Here is a 15,930-nt window from a genome sequence, read left to right as displayed (position 1 = left end):
TCTAATGCCCTTACCAAGGCATACAACTCTTTATCATAGGTCGAATAGTTCAAATGTGCTCCACCAAGTTTCTCACTAAAGTAGGCTAGTAGTTTACTATCTTGCATGAGGACGACACCTATACCTATACTAGAAGCATCACATTCAATCTCAAAGGTCTTTTCAAAATTAGGTAAAACAAGAATAGGAGCATTACACAATTTATCTTTAAGTTCATTAAATGCTAATTCCTGCTTATCTGTCCAATGAAAAGATACATCCTTTTTAATAAGTGCAGTCAAAGGCGAAGCAATTGTGGAAAAGTTACGAACAAACCTGCGGTAGAAACCGGCTAACCCAAGGAAAGACCTTACCTCAGAAACAATTTTAGGGATAGGTAATTCTTTAATTGCCTTTACCTTCTCCTCATCCACATGGATTCCTGTAGAACTTATCACAAAACCCAAAAAAACAAGCTTATCCATACAAAAGGTGCATTTTACAAGATTACCAAAGAGTCGTTCATGCCTTAACACATCCAATACTAATTTAACATGCCCAACATGATCATTCAAAGTTTTGCTATAAATTAGTATGTCATCAAAATACACAACGACAAATTTTCCTAAAAAAGGTCTAAGTATGTGGTTTATTAATCTCATGAATGTGCTAGGAGCATTAGTTAAGCCAAATGACATGACTAACCACTCATACAGGCCATACTTAGTCTTAAAAGCAGTTTTCCATTCATCATCTTGTTTCATTCTTATTTGATGGTAGCAAAGAGTCGTTCATGCCTTAACACATCCAATACTAATTTAACATGCCCAACATGATCATTCAAAGTTTTGCTATAAATCAGTATGTCATCAAAATACACAACGACAAATTTTCCTAAAAAATGTCTAAGTATGTGGTTCATTAATCTCATGAATGTGCTAGGAGCATTAGTTAAGCCAAATGGCATGACTAACCACTCATACAGGCCATACTTAGTCTTAAAAGCAGTTTTCCATTCATCATATTGTTTCGTTCTTATTTGATGGTAACCACTTTTTAAGTCAATTTTAGAGAAAATACATGCACCATTAAGCTCATCCAACATATCATCTAATCGAGGAATTGGATATCGATACTTTACCGTAATCTTGTTGACAGCACGACAATCAACACACATTCTCCAAAAACCATCTTTTTTTGGGACGAGAAGTACAGGGACCGCACAAGGGCTTAGACTCTCACAAATTAACCTTTTCTCTAAGAGATCTTCAACTTGCCTTTGCAACTCCTTAGTTTCTTCAGGATTGCTTCGATAGACTGGTCTATTCGGAATACTCGAACCAGGCACAAAGTCAATTTGATGTTCAATCCCTCGTAAAGGAGGTAATCCCTTAGGCATTTTAGAAGGAAATACGTCCTCAAAATCCTAGAAAAGATCAATAAAACAACTAGTCAAATGTGTATTAGGGTTAGTCAAAACAAAGTTTTCCCTAAACCTAATAATTACATATGTTTGTTTTGTACAAAGAGCAAATTTGATATCTCGAAACCTATCGAATAAACTCACTCCCTCATTTCGTGACTTGTGTGTGCAATCACTCACCAATGTTGGGCCTTTAAGTTGGCTTTTAACACTAAGGGCCTCTTTACTCTCAGCCTTTTTCAATGATTTTACCTCACTTCCCTTACCCATCTCACTAGCAAGTTTGAGTTGATCATTGTAGACTTCTTGAGGAAGAAGTGGAGCCAAAGTAAACTTCTTTCCAAGGAACACAAAGGTATATTGGTTAAGGAAACCATCATGATTTACTCGTCGATCAAACTGCCATGGCCGTCCAAGTAATATGTGCCCAGCTTGCATTGGAACAACATCACACAAAACTTTATCAGAGTATCTACCAATGGAAAATGAAACTAAGCATTGTTTAGATACTTTTACCTCCCCACTATCATTCAGCCATTGCAAGCGGTATGGCCTTGGATGCTTCACACAAGGTAGGCCAAGTTTCTCAACAAGGGAAGAACTCACCACATTGGTGCAACTTCCACTATCGATGATCAATGAACTAGGTTGTCCACCAATCAAACATCTCGTGTGGAAAATGTTATCTGTTTGTTCGCACCCTTCCTCTTTAAACTGGACATTTAAAGCCCTTCGAGCAACAAGTGCTTTCTCACCATACTTCAAGTATTCTTCATACTCATCATGAGTATGCACATCATCAACATCTTCCAAAGGAGGCATCTCATCTTCGTTATCAGACTCAAAATCAACCTCGCCATCTTCTCGAATCACCAATGATTTTTTATTAGGGCATTCTCGAGCATAGTGACCCCTTCCTTGGCATTTGAAACAGGTAATATCTTTTGGCTGCTTAATGGCACTAGGAGAAGTAGAAGAAGAAGATGGAGCTCGATTAGTAGAAGTAGAACCTTTAAATGAATTAGGCATACCTCTATCTTTGGAGTAAGTTCTAGGCTCATTTGGCTTGAACCGTACATTTCTCCCATTCTATAATCTATCATCTTGTTTTTGCCAATTTCCTTTCCAAGCAGGATTAGAAACTGAACTAGCACCCCTCATTGTCCCTTTTTTTCGTAATTGTTTTTCAATGGTGAGTGCGGTTTGAAGCATCTCTTCAACATCCATGTAGTGTTGTAACTCAACTCGATTTGCAATCTCAGGCTTTAGGCTGGCAAGGAATCTAGCTATAGTCACCTCAGCCTCTTCAACAAGATTGGCTCTAATCTGAATCGTCTCTATCTCTTTGTAGTAGTCATCCACAGATCTATCTCATTGAACAAGATGTTGGAGTCTTTGATGGAGTTCTCGATAATAGTATGGTGGAACAAACCGTTTTCGCAAGATGCGCTTCATTTCAACCCAAGTAGTAACAGGTTGCTCTCTATAAAGAATCCTGCTTTTACATAATTGATTCCACCATGTTAGTGCATAATCAATGAACTCAGCGACAGCGTATGTTACCTTTTTCTTATCAGAGTAATTGTAACAAGCAAAGACTGCTTCCATCTTTTCCTCCCAATCAAGGTAAGCATCAGGATCATTCTTCCCTGAGAAATAAGGAAATTTTGGTTTGAGGGTGTCATTGTTTCATTCCAACCTCTCTCTAGGTACATACTTGGACTCAAAGTCATCATCAAAAACATGGTCCTCCCTTCGTTTAAAAGTTCGATCTCGTGAATTTGATCGGCTTATAAAGGCTTCGTTCAACTTCTTGTAATTATCGGCAATGTATCTCTCTTGAGTTGTAAGTTTTGTATCAAGATACTCCCTTTGCTCTTGTAACATCTGGGTCATGCGATGTTCGAATTGAGTTTGCAACTTTTTCATCTCTTTTTGTAACAACTCGACCAAAGGATCGTTCTCTCTTTTTTGCTCATCCTCTTCATTTTTACTAGTTTGGGATCTAGTGAGTGGCATGGTATCTATGAAAGATCAAACAAACAGGACAAGAAAGAAAAAATAATAATAACCTCACTCGTTAGCTCTCAAAAGAATAACTCTCTGAATGATTCAAAACTTGTAAATATGTTTGGAGAGGGTTACTAATCAAGATCAAATAACAGAGGTGCAAACTTCAAAGAAACAATGAAGACCCTAATTGCTCTAAGAGGCCAATAAACTTGACGAGGCAATTTGTAATGGAGGCTACAAGGATGAAGGAATTGTGCGTGCCTTTAATATCTGCTAACACAAGAAGAAACAAAGTGTTAGAAAGCGTAAGAGAAACAAAAAATGTAGACCTTCAATGATCCCTAACTCGAGTCAAAGAAAAGCTTTAATAAGAAGAACACTTAAGAAAACTCTACCCAATTTAAAAAATAAAAATAAAAATCGGAAACGTTTGGTGTCTGAAGATTTTCAAAAATTGAAGCTTTAATTATACTTGAGTCAAGAAAAGAAGAAGGAAAAGAAATTCAATTTTGGGAAAATAAAAATAAAAATAATAACAATAATAGGTAAAGAAGAAACCTACGTATGAAAGGTAGGCAACTTTTTTTTTTGCGGTTTTTTTTGCGCTTTTTGTTTTTTCTTTTTTTTGCTGTTTTTTAAAGAATAAGAGGAGAAAAAAACACCGACTGGCCTGGCTCTGATACCAACTGATGCAGAAACCTAGATCTAGACACAAGAGAAACACAAGTTAGAAATAAAATGAGAATAAATAAAATTAGTTAAATAATAAAAAAGAAAAAAAAAGATAGATTTGCCCTATGGAACCCTTGGTTAACTTGTAACCAAAAACTCCAATGATTGAGCGGCTCCCTACGAAACCCCTAGAAGATGAACCTCTAGAAACACCGATGAACGGGAAAGAAATTTGAATATTTGGAACTCCGAAAAACCCTCGAAAGTAACAAACTCCAAACTAAATAGCAAGAGAAGAATCACTCTACTCTCAAAAATTTGCCTCACACAAATTTGGAAGAAAACAAATACTCTCTTTTTATTTGACACCCCTTAATGTGTAGAAAGCAAGCCTATTTATAGGCAAAATACAAGAGTAATTGAACCCTAATAAAACTCTTTAAAATTATCTAAGAAAATAAATAAATAATAACCTAACCAATAAAATTACTTAAAACTCATAAGTGATGTGTCCCAGACAATGAGAATTAAGTAAATAATAATAATAAGATACATAAAAGATTAACCCACCAATTTATGGGTTTTCACTATTCCAAGATTGGTCCAGTGAATTGCATTCCCGTATTTGTCAACGTCACGAACATGGTGAACTAAATTTGTAGCAACAAAGTCTTGGACAAAAGCATGAGTCCAATGCACATCGAGCTAATAAAGGGCGAAAACAAGTCTTGTTTGAACCTGGAGATTGGGTATGAGTGCATATGAGGAAGGAACGATTTCCTTCTAAGAGAAAGAATAAACTTGATACACAAGGAGATGGACCATTCCAAGTACTCGAGAAAATAAATGACAATGCTTATCGCATTGATCTTCCTGGTGAGTATGGTGTTAGTGCTACTTTCAATGTTTCTGATCTTTCTCCTTTTGAATTTGATGTAGGTTCAAATTCGAGGACGAATCTTCTTGAAGAAGGGGAGAATGATACGAGCCAAGGAGGTGACACTCAAGGGGTTGTTTTTCTTAGTGGTCCAATCAATCGAAGCAATGCACGACAATTAAAATCAAAGATGAATGCTTTTGTCCAAGACTTTGTTGCTACAAATTTAGTTCATCATGTTCGTGACGTTGACAAATACGGGAATGAAATTCACTGGACCAATCTTGGAATAGTGAAAGCCCATAAATTGGTGGATTGATCTTTTATGTATATTATTATTATTATTTACTTAATTCTCATTGGTTGGGACACATCACTTATGAGTTTTAAATAAGTTTATTGGTTAGGTTATTATTTATTTATTTTCGTAGATAATTTTAAAGAGTTTTATTAGGGTTCAATTACTCTTGTATTTTGCCTATAAATAGGCTTGCTTTCTACACATTAAGGGGGGGTCGAATAAAAAGAGAGTATTTGTTTTCTTCCAAATTTGTGTGAGGAAATTTTTTTAGAGTAGAGTGATTCTTCTCTTGCTATTTAGTTTGGAGTTTGTTACTTTCGAGGGTTTTTCGGAGTTACAAATATTCAAATTTCTTTCCCGTTCATCGGTGTTTCTAGAGGTTCATCTTCTAGGGGTTTCGTAGAGAGCCGCTCAATCATTGGCGTTTTTGGTTACAAGTTAACCAAGGGTTCCATAGGGCAAATCTATCCTTTTTTTTCTTTTTTATTATTTAACTAGTTTTATTTATTCTCGTTTTATTTCTAACTTGTGTTTCTCTTGTGTCTAGATCCGGGTTTCCGCATCATTTAATGTCTTCATTTTATTTTAAAGATTGTAGTTTTATTTATTATTTATTAGTTTTTATTTAAGATCTTAAAATAAAATTTAAAATAATTTAGATAATTTATATTTTAAATAAATCATTATATTTATTTAATACTTTTTATGTTAATAATATTTAATTTTATATAGTTTAATAAATATATGAAAAATAAGTAGAAATATAATTAATAAACACGTAAATAAATAGATGTATGAAAATAATGTTATAAAAAAATATTTATCATTGTTATAAAAAAATATTTAACTATAAAAATTAAAAATAATTATCATTTTATCTAATAAATAATTTAAATTAATTATATAATTCATTAAAATATTGGAAGATACATTTTAATATTTTATTAAATTAATTTATAAATTCACATATTTTAATAATTTTAAAAAAGTAAAATAATTTAAAAAACTTCTATTATATATCAATTCTAATCTGATATCCTTAATAATCATTTTTTATTCTTACCTCACCGCTACAGCTGCGTTTGAATCCAAACACACACTTCGCCATTGTTTCTAATCTCACCGTTATAGTATCCAATCTCATCGCTACAGTAACTAATCTCACCGCCACCGCTGTTTTTAACCTCACCGGAGGTAAACACACTGCCCATCCAAACTAAGCCTAAGACATTGACACCCTCACGGTTCACATGCGCTTTTTTTCCCTTCTTTTTTTTTTCTAAACAATTCTGTGTAACACTCCTTGATTAAATTATACATATATGCGGTTTTTTTATAAAATTTAATAAATTGGTTTTTTTATATTTATGAGAATAGGTCATTTTAGAGAGAGAAAATGAATGCGCTTTACAAGGTGCATTTTTAGGCAACGGTAACCTCAACAATCACAATTCCAACGGCTACATTCTTAGTAGTCATATTTTTTCTTATATAAACCATTCTAAACTCCATTCTTTTTCATTCAAACCTATTCTTGCAATTCTTAATTCTCTCAATAATATTCTTTTCAATTTTATTTTATTCTTTATAATTTGTAAAATGACAAATCAACTTATTTGTTTAGATGACAAATACTTTTCTAGTGTCCAATTACAAATGATAAGAAAATATTATTAAATTATTAAATTATAATTAGTTAATTATTATATTGTTAACATTATTAAATTTATAATTTTTTTATGTTTATATATTCAGGCCGAAGATCAAATTTTGGAAACATACATACATAATTTAAGTGTGAGTACACCGGTTGCCATTCATGGACACTTGCGAGACGCGGGATTCTTGTACGTGGTTTGCATTCTCAAGGGGACTAAATTGGATCCCCCACTTATCATTGCTTTGGTAGAAAGATGGAGACCCAAGATACACACATTCCATCTTCCCTATGATGAGTGTACAATTACACTCGAGGACATTGATTTACAACTCGGTCTACCAGTCGATGGTTACGGGGGCAGTTACAAGTGCTGATTGAAGTGCAACATGCAAGCAACTACTAGGGAAGGTGTCGAACAAGTTTGGGGGTAGCTGAATCGAGATGGGATGGTTGGAAGACAACTTCAAAAGTAGCGACATCTCTGCAAGTGACGTTGAAAAAGAACATTTCGCGCACACATTCATCTTAAGGTTGATCTGGGGTCTGCTTATGCTAGATAAATCTCGAAATCTGGTACATTTAAGGTGGCTACTACTGCTAGTCAACTTGAAAGAAGCCGGATGACTCAGTTGAGGATCAACGGTGTTGGTGACATTGTACCGAGAGATGTGTCAGGCGATGAAACCAGAAAAAGTTAAAATCAAAGATTGCATCTCCTTCTTCAATCGTGGGCATGGTATCGACTACCATTTTTACGGCCCCAAGTGAACCCCCTTATGAATCCCCATTTGTAATATGGTAAAATTCATTTGGTAATATCATTATCCTAATATTTATTTCATTATTGTAATTTTGAAATAACACATTATTTGAATAGGTGCAACAATCGCGCGACCACCTTGGATTGTCGTGAAATTTAGAATTTGGTTCACCACCATTGGTGGAATCAATTCGTGATTCTACTGACCACGCTTGCAGTAATACATTTAGTTTAGAGTTTTACGCTGATTTAAAATTTGCAAGAGATAATCGGGTATACGTAAGGCGTAAGTGGATAGACATTGCCTTTGGATGTCTTTACGAACATTACGATGTCCCTTTTTACCACAACGAAGATATTCAAAACATAGACCTCGATCATTTTACAAACATAAATATGGATGCCATTTTAAAATTTTTGACCGGGGATCTAGGTGTGTGGAAACATGATGGGGGCTGTAACACCCCTAACCCGTATCCATCTCCAGAATATGGTTATAGAGCATTACCGGAGTTTACAAATTAATTTACAGACATTTCATTTCATCAAGCATTCATATTTAAAATAAATCAAAATCAAAACATTAATGAGCTAACGTTGGCCAATTTAACTCATACATGTCATTATAACCAGAATCAAAACATCCAAAATTACCGATAGAATTAATGGATAGTGTGATAAACATTCATACATCCATTCAATGCATTATTCCCCTTTTTATCAAATATATCAATGTTTCATCAATTTTCATACAATGAACATTCAAATCATATTCACATCAATAACATACATTTCAAGCATTTAAGAATATAATTCAAGTTACACGAACTTAACAGACTAAATTGCAGAAATACCAAAAATTTAGGGACATTTTGGTAATTTTCTATTTTCCTCGAATTTCCACCCAATCATGATCTAAATGAATATTTCATTCAAATTATTAATTTAAATAATAAAACAATTCATTTCATGCAATTTGGCCACTTTTTGACATTTTTACCAATTTACCCTTAAAATTTTACTTTTATTCAATTTAGTTCCTGAACCTAAAACATGTAAATTAGCTATTTTTAACATAAACTCATATTATCAGAATATTCACATATATTTTTCCTCCTCCTCCACTCCATTCCACATCCTTAATGTATAATATGCTTATATGTAACATTATCTATAATTCCATCATTTATATATTAATTCAAAGCTGTCCACTTGAGTCATAGTCACTAAATTATTTTTATCTGGAGCTACAGAACTCCAAATTATGCACCGTTAATTTTACCTGAAACTAGACTCATATATCTTTTTACCATAAATTTCAAAAATTTTTAGTTTAGCCAATTGATACATTTTATTCTTTAAAGATTCCCCTATTTCACTGCCTGCCGTTTCTGACCTCTCTTCACTAAAAATCAAATATCTCTTAGTAAAAAATTCTGATGGTAGTGTCGTTTATTTCTCTTGAAACTAGACTCATTAAGGAATTTAATAATATAAATTACAAATTAAAATTATTTTTTTACAATTTATAATTATTTATCAAAGTTAGAATAGGGGATTCCAAAATCAATCCACCTTGCCTCACTAAAATTCAAATATCTCAAAATATATAACTCTTTTACTGCTCTGTTTCTTTTATGGAAAAATAAACTCATTAGAATTTCATTTCATATCTTATTCACTCTCTAATTAAATTTCCACAACTTATGGTGATTTTTCAAAGTTAACCTACTGCAGCTGTCCAAAACTATTTTAGTGCAAGATGTTGATAATCAAATTTATAACACTCTCATTTCCTTTCTATCAATTCCTCTTGTTTCCCTTCACTAACATATCAAGAACATAGAACCTTATATAATAAATCCCTACATTAACATCAATTCCCTACTTTTTCAATAATATCAAACTCAAAAATATATTGAAATCTTAATGTTCTTACCTTGCTCTATTGATTTCAATCTTTAACTTGATTTTCTCTCTCCTCCAGCCTGTATTTCTTGAATCTAACTTGATATTCTAGCTCCCAATAGTCTCCTTATCAATTTTCTCTCTTGGTGGCTAAGGAAATTCTTTTGATTTCTAGATGAAAATGGTGAATTTTTGGTGGAAGGACCAAATTGTAAAGAAAGCAAAGCTTTCTTTCTTTCTCTCTTTTTCTCACGTTGGTGCATGGAAAAATGGTAGGTTGCATGCTTCTTCATCTTCCTTTTCTTATATATATACTAAATAAAATAATAATAAAATAATAAAATATCATTTAAAAATTAAATTAAAATACTAATAAACTAATATTTATTTATTTAATTAATATAAGATATCTCCAACATCATCATTATCTTCTAGATTTCTCTCTCTTCTAATTGACCATTTTTCTCTTTATGATCTTTTAAAATTCCATCCTTGAGTCATCACTTAATTTGGTAAAATTACGATTTAGTCCCTTAAAATTCTTCACCTTTTTCAATTTGGTCATAATCCATCCATTTTCCTTAGTTTCTAGATCATTCCACCCTTAAAATATTTACACCACTGGTCCTTCAACTTTTTCATATTTACATTTTAACCCCTCTATTCTTCAGTATTCACTCTTGGGCAACAAAACTTTTCTCACTTTTGCGATTTAATCCTTTCTTGAACTAATATGTCATAATATACTTCCTAATGTTGACATAACTCCAAAATTTCCCCTTTTTGTTGCTTTATTTCCTTATTTTATTATATCAATGATAATATTTTACTGTAAATTTTTTTGGGTATTACAGGGGCACTAAATTTTTACTTTCTTTTAAACAAGCAATTATGTTCCCCATAGCTAAGATGTGGATGCAATTCATTTGCACACATGTTAGCTCTTTACTCAACACTTACACTATTAACGTCTTTCGAGCTGTGCTTCTTTTCTCTATTTTGCAGCGTAAGCATATCTACTTAGGCTACTGGATTAATCGAGAAATGAAAAAGTGTGTGGCTGGAGGTAAATTTGGGATCTATTTTCCTCACCTGATTACAGATTTATGCCGTAAGATGAAGGTGATTATAGACCTAATGGGGCAATCACACCAATCGATCCGTAACATACTTGGTGACTCGATGTTTCATCAGGTCCAAGCTTTTCACTAAGAACAAATCAAATACTAGAATCAACGATGAAAGCATAAGATGGACATACCACCTACTCGTTCGAAGAAAGCATCCACTAAATCCGTATCTAGAGGTCTCGAAAAACAACTTGAAAATTTGTTAGGGAGATTCGATACACTAATCGCATATTGGATGCAATGTAAATTTTCGCAGATGTATTCATGGAGAGCCAAGGGAAAGATACTATTCAATGGCTGATGAGGTTCGGTGATGAGGACACGGAGGAAGAAGCTAATGAGGAAGGGAACGAGGAGGTAAAAGGTGATGATGACGAAGCTATGAAAGATGATGACGCGACACCATACTGTAACGACTTCGAAGATTTATTTGCGTTTGCGCAACCATCTACAGGAGGCCTTATCATTAGAGAATCGATCAAACAATCTGAATTGCCTTACAAGAAGTCCGTTGTGCAAGGCAAGGGAAAAGGAATCGTAGGACCGACTAAGGTTCCCGAGGATGATTCGAATTAGTTACATGTCTTTACATTTTATTTATTTTTCATGTGGCATGTAAACTATTAAACACTTTTGGTTTTTATTTTTGGAGATGTTTATTTCCTTTGTTGGTTTCAGTTTTTATTTGTTCTCGATGAAGGTCTTGGAATTGTTGAAGCATGGAGTCACCAATGATGATTCGCATGGGCTTGTGGGATTGCTCCATCGGGTCTATATGTAATACCTATATACCTAACCTGATCGTCAGGTTAAGATATCGGGATGTTACATTTTTTGCTGAAACAACGACAGTCAAATTCGTTTCATTCTGAGCACTTATTTAATCACTTTGATCAGTTCAAGCTTTTGATATGTCTTAGTATCATTTTTGAGTCTTATACGGGTTTATTGTAACCTTTAAAATAGTCTAAAGAGGAACAAGGACTAGAGTGAAAGGTTTTCAAATTTTAGGGGTGACGTTGCGACGTCGAGAATTCTATTTCCCATGTTTTACCTTATTTCAAGTTTTTAACATCCAAGTCCCTTTTCAATAGCTTAAAATTCAATCAATTCAACTCATTTCACATAGCAAATCATTCTCATTTAAGTATTTATAGTTTCAAGTCCACATAATATAACATGATATTCAATCAGAAATACAAGGCTTATAAAATTGACACAATTATCAAAGTTTTTCAATTAAGTCCATTAGAGGACTCCACCTACAAATATAATTTACTTTTTCTACATACCATGACTACTGTCAATATGTATACCTATTAATTTATCAATTAGGACTTCATCACTTCATTTTATGAGAATCACTTACTTAGTACCTCAACAAAGCATTTGAATTTATTTTATGTATTTTCAAGTTTATTATTTGCAACAATTCCTTAGTATCACCACTCTTTTATTATTTTGCCTCCTCCTCCTCTCCATTCCACATCCTTAATAATTTTTATATGTACATAAATCTTTTTCTCTTAACATATCATGCTTATGTGTGACATTAATTAAGGTTTTTTCTAATTACACATTACTCTTATCAAGGCTGTCCATTTGAGTGATAGCCATTAAATTGTTTATATCTCAGCCTAAAGGATTCAAAATTTGGATCCGCTTTTTATTCTTGAAACTAGACTTGATGAAATTTTTACCATAAAAATTTCAAAATTTGTACTTAGTCCAATTAATATGGTAATTTCTTTAAATTCTTCCTTGTTCTGCTGCTAGGCAACTCTGACTAGAGGTGCTCATGGGCCGGGCGGCCCGGCCTGGCCCTACGACCCGCTCGAAACATGGAAGGGTTCGGGTAAAAATATAGGCCTGAAATATGGGTTTGGGCAAGAAAACAAGGCCCGTTTAGAAAATAGGCTAGGCCTTGGGCACTACTTTTTTGGCCCGGACCCGGCCCGGCCTGGCCCGGATATATAATAAATATTTATTTTTTTTATTTTTAAAATACTTGTTTTTGTTTTTTATTTTTAAAATAAATTTTTGGTGTTTATTAAAAAAATGAGCCGGGCTGGGCCGGGCTCGGGATTAGGAATTTTTCCCCGGGCTTGGCCTGGACAAAATTTCAGGCCCATATTTCGGGCCGGGTTGGGTCCGGGCCTAGGATGCTGGCCGAAAATTTTTTTGGGCCCGGCTCGAACCCGGCCCGGCCCATGAGCACCTCTAACTCTGACCCTTCTTCACTAGAAATTAAATTTCTTTTAGTAAAATTCTCGTATTATGTGACAGTTAATATTTTAGGCATATAAACTTCATCACCTAAACATTTTTGTACAATTTATAATGATTTTTAAAAGCCAGAACAGGGGAACCTGAAATCAATCTGACTTTGTCTCACAAAAATTCATAGATCTCATAATATATATTTTTTGCTTACACCATTTCTTTTCTGTAAAACTAGACTAAATAGGCTTTAATTTCATACTTTAATTATCCTCTAATTAGTTTTCTACAATATTTGGTGAATTTTCAAACTCAGACTACTACAACTGTAAAAAAATTTGTTTTAGTGCAAAATATTGATAACCAAGTTTGTAACACCCTTTTTCGTTTCTCTACAGTATTTCCCATCACTTCATCTTTTTTTTTCTTTACTAACATATTAAGAAAATAAAAATTTATATAAGAAAACTCTACTTTAACATCATTTTCATGCTTTTCAATAATATCAAACTTAAAATATATTGAAATCTTGATGTTCTTACCTTGTCCTATTGATTTCAAACTTTAACTTAATTTTCTGTTTCCTCCAACTTCTATTTTCTTAAATCCAGGGTGATATTCTTGTCCCCCATAATCTCCTTATCACTTTTCTCTGTTGGTGGTTATGGAAATTCCTTGAAATTCTAGGTGAAAATGGTGGATTTTTTGTGGAAGGATCAAATTGTAAAGAAAACAAAATTTTCTTATTCTCTCCCCCTCACTCACGTTGGAAAGATGGGAGGATGATCTCTTTTGTTTCTTCACCTTTCTCTCCTTTTATACTAGCCATTTATAATAAAATATTCATAAAACATCTTATTAAAATATTAATAAAATAATATTTATCTAATTAAATAATTATAAAATATCATCAAACATCTCCAACATCATCATTGCCTTCTAGAATTCTCTCTTGCTAATTAACCATTTTGCCCTTTATGATCTTTCAAAATTCTATCCTTGAGTCATGACTTAATTTGGTAAAATTAGAATTTTGTCCCTGACACTTTTTTCGCTTTTTCAATTTGGTCCTCATTTATCCATTTTTCTAAATTTCTAGATCATTTTACCTTTAAGATATTTGCACATTGGCCCTTCACTTCAACTTTTCCATAATTATACTTGTGCCATAGACCTTTTTGTATATTTACAATTTAGCCCCTTAATTTAATACATCATATCATGCTTCTGATTTAACTTTCTTCTAATATCTTGCAACTTTCATTTTTTGATCTTATACCTTATTTTGCTAAGATTTTATCCCATATTATTTACGACCAAGGGGGTTTTTAGGATGTTACACTATAACCACCTTCCTCTTATGACATAGCTCTGTAATCAGGTGGGGAAAGTAGATGCCAACTTTGCCTCCCGCAGCACTCTTTTTCATCTCTCAGTAAATCCAGTGCCCTAGGCAAACCCGCTTATGTTGCAAAATGGAATACAGAAGCACAACTTGAAATACATTGATAGAGTTAGTGTTGAGCAATGGGCTAATACGTGTGCAAACAAATTGCATCCACATCTTAGCCATGGGGAACATTATGGCTTGTCTAAAAGAAAGAGGAAAGTTGTTATATCCCTTATGTTTCCATTCGCCTCGGTTTTTAGTTAAAAAATTTAATACGAAATCCATATTGACATTCGTAAAACATTCTAAATCTATATCTTGAATGTCATCATGTGGATAAAATGGGACGCCGTAATGTTTACAAATACACTCGGGGGCTATGTCTATCCATTGGCGCCTCATGGAAACCGGATAATCTATCGCGGATTTCAAGTTGAAGTAAAATTCCAACATGACGGGTATAACCGCGGGCGCCATAGGTAAGACAACAAGCTGATTCCACCGATGGAAATGAACAAGGTCCCAAATTTCACGACAATCTTCAGAGGCTAAGTTGAAACCACGTTCATAAATGAACAATCTACTATGGGTAGGTTGAAAATATTTTTCAACTTCTTCGGAAATAAATTTGTCGCTATTACATCTTGACGACGAGGTAAGCACAGTTTGGGTATGGGTTCATTTGGGAGTTCTTGGTGGCATTTTAATTCAATTCTTCCTCTTTCAATCACAACCAAGTAATACTATGATACTAACCAACTAATCCACAATTAACAAAAATAACACACAAGAATAAAAATTGAACCTAATAAACTAAAGTGCAAAGAAAAGAAAGAAAATTTAAACTGTATGGAATTGTTGTTGGTACCGCGGAATGAATCGATAGAGCGTCGTTTCCAAGCAAGTAGTAAAAAACCTGAAAAACAAAGACAAGTAAATCAGAAATAATAGAACAAAAGCAAGAAAAAAATGGAAAGAGATCGAAAGGGAGTCGACGAAAATTTGAAAGAAAAGATGAAGAGGGGAAGATTAGGGCGGCTAGGGCTTAAAATGATTGATTTGGGAGTTTTGGGGGTGTTTTGAGGGTTAAAACCATAATAAACATGTGGATTGCGATACATAGACCTGTTTTTAGCGTGACTCGGGGATATCGCGATATCTTAAAAATTTTGAATCCCCATTTTAAATTTAGTGATGGTATCGTGATATCTAGTGATGAATATCATGATACCCCTGTGTTTCCCATAGAATTATAATTTTGAAAATTTTAAGGGATATTGAGATACCAAGGTTGGGTATAGTAATATCCACAAGGTTTTTGGCCCTTCAATTGAAATTGTTGGAGGTATCACAATATCTCCCCTTGGATATCACGATACCATTGGATGAAACCCCAACAATTTTGGAAAACTTTATCTTTTACCCCCAACATGCAAAATTAAATCTACTAACTCTAAAAATGAAAATTGTACGAATTTAAACCTAATCTACGCGAGAAAAATAAATGGAGTCTATGCTCAGATCAGCTTAACTATTTATAAAACAAATTTGAACATAAAGTTGCTATTTGACGATACGTCATGCCCCAAAGTGGAAC

Source organism: Gossypium hirsutum, chromosome D06 (genome assembly GCF_007990345.1).
Source record: "Gossypium hirsutum isolate 1008001.06 chromosome D06, Gossypium_hirsutum_v2.1, whole genome shotgun sequence".
Taxonomy (NCBI): domain Eukaryota; kingdom Viridiplantae; phylum Streptophyta; class Magnoliopsida; order Malvales; family Malvaceae; genus Gossypium; species Gossypium hirsutum.
The sequence above is the reverse complement of the archived record's forward strand: the minus strand, read 5'-3'. Positions refer to the sequence as shown.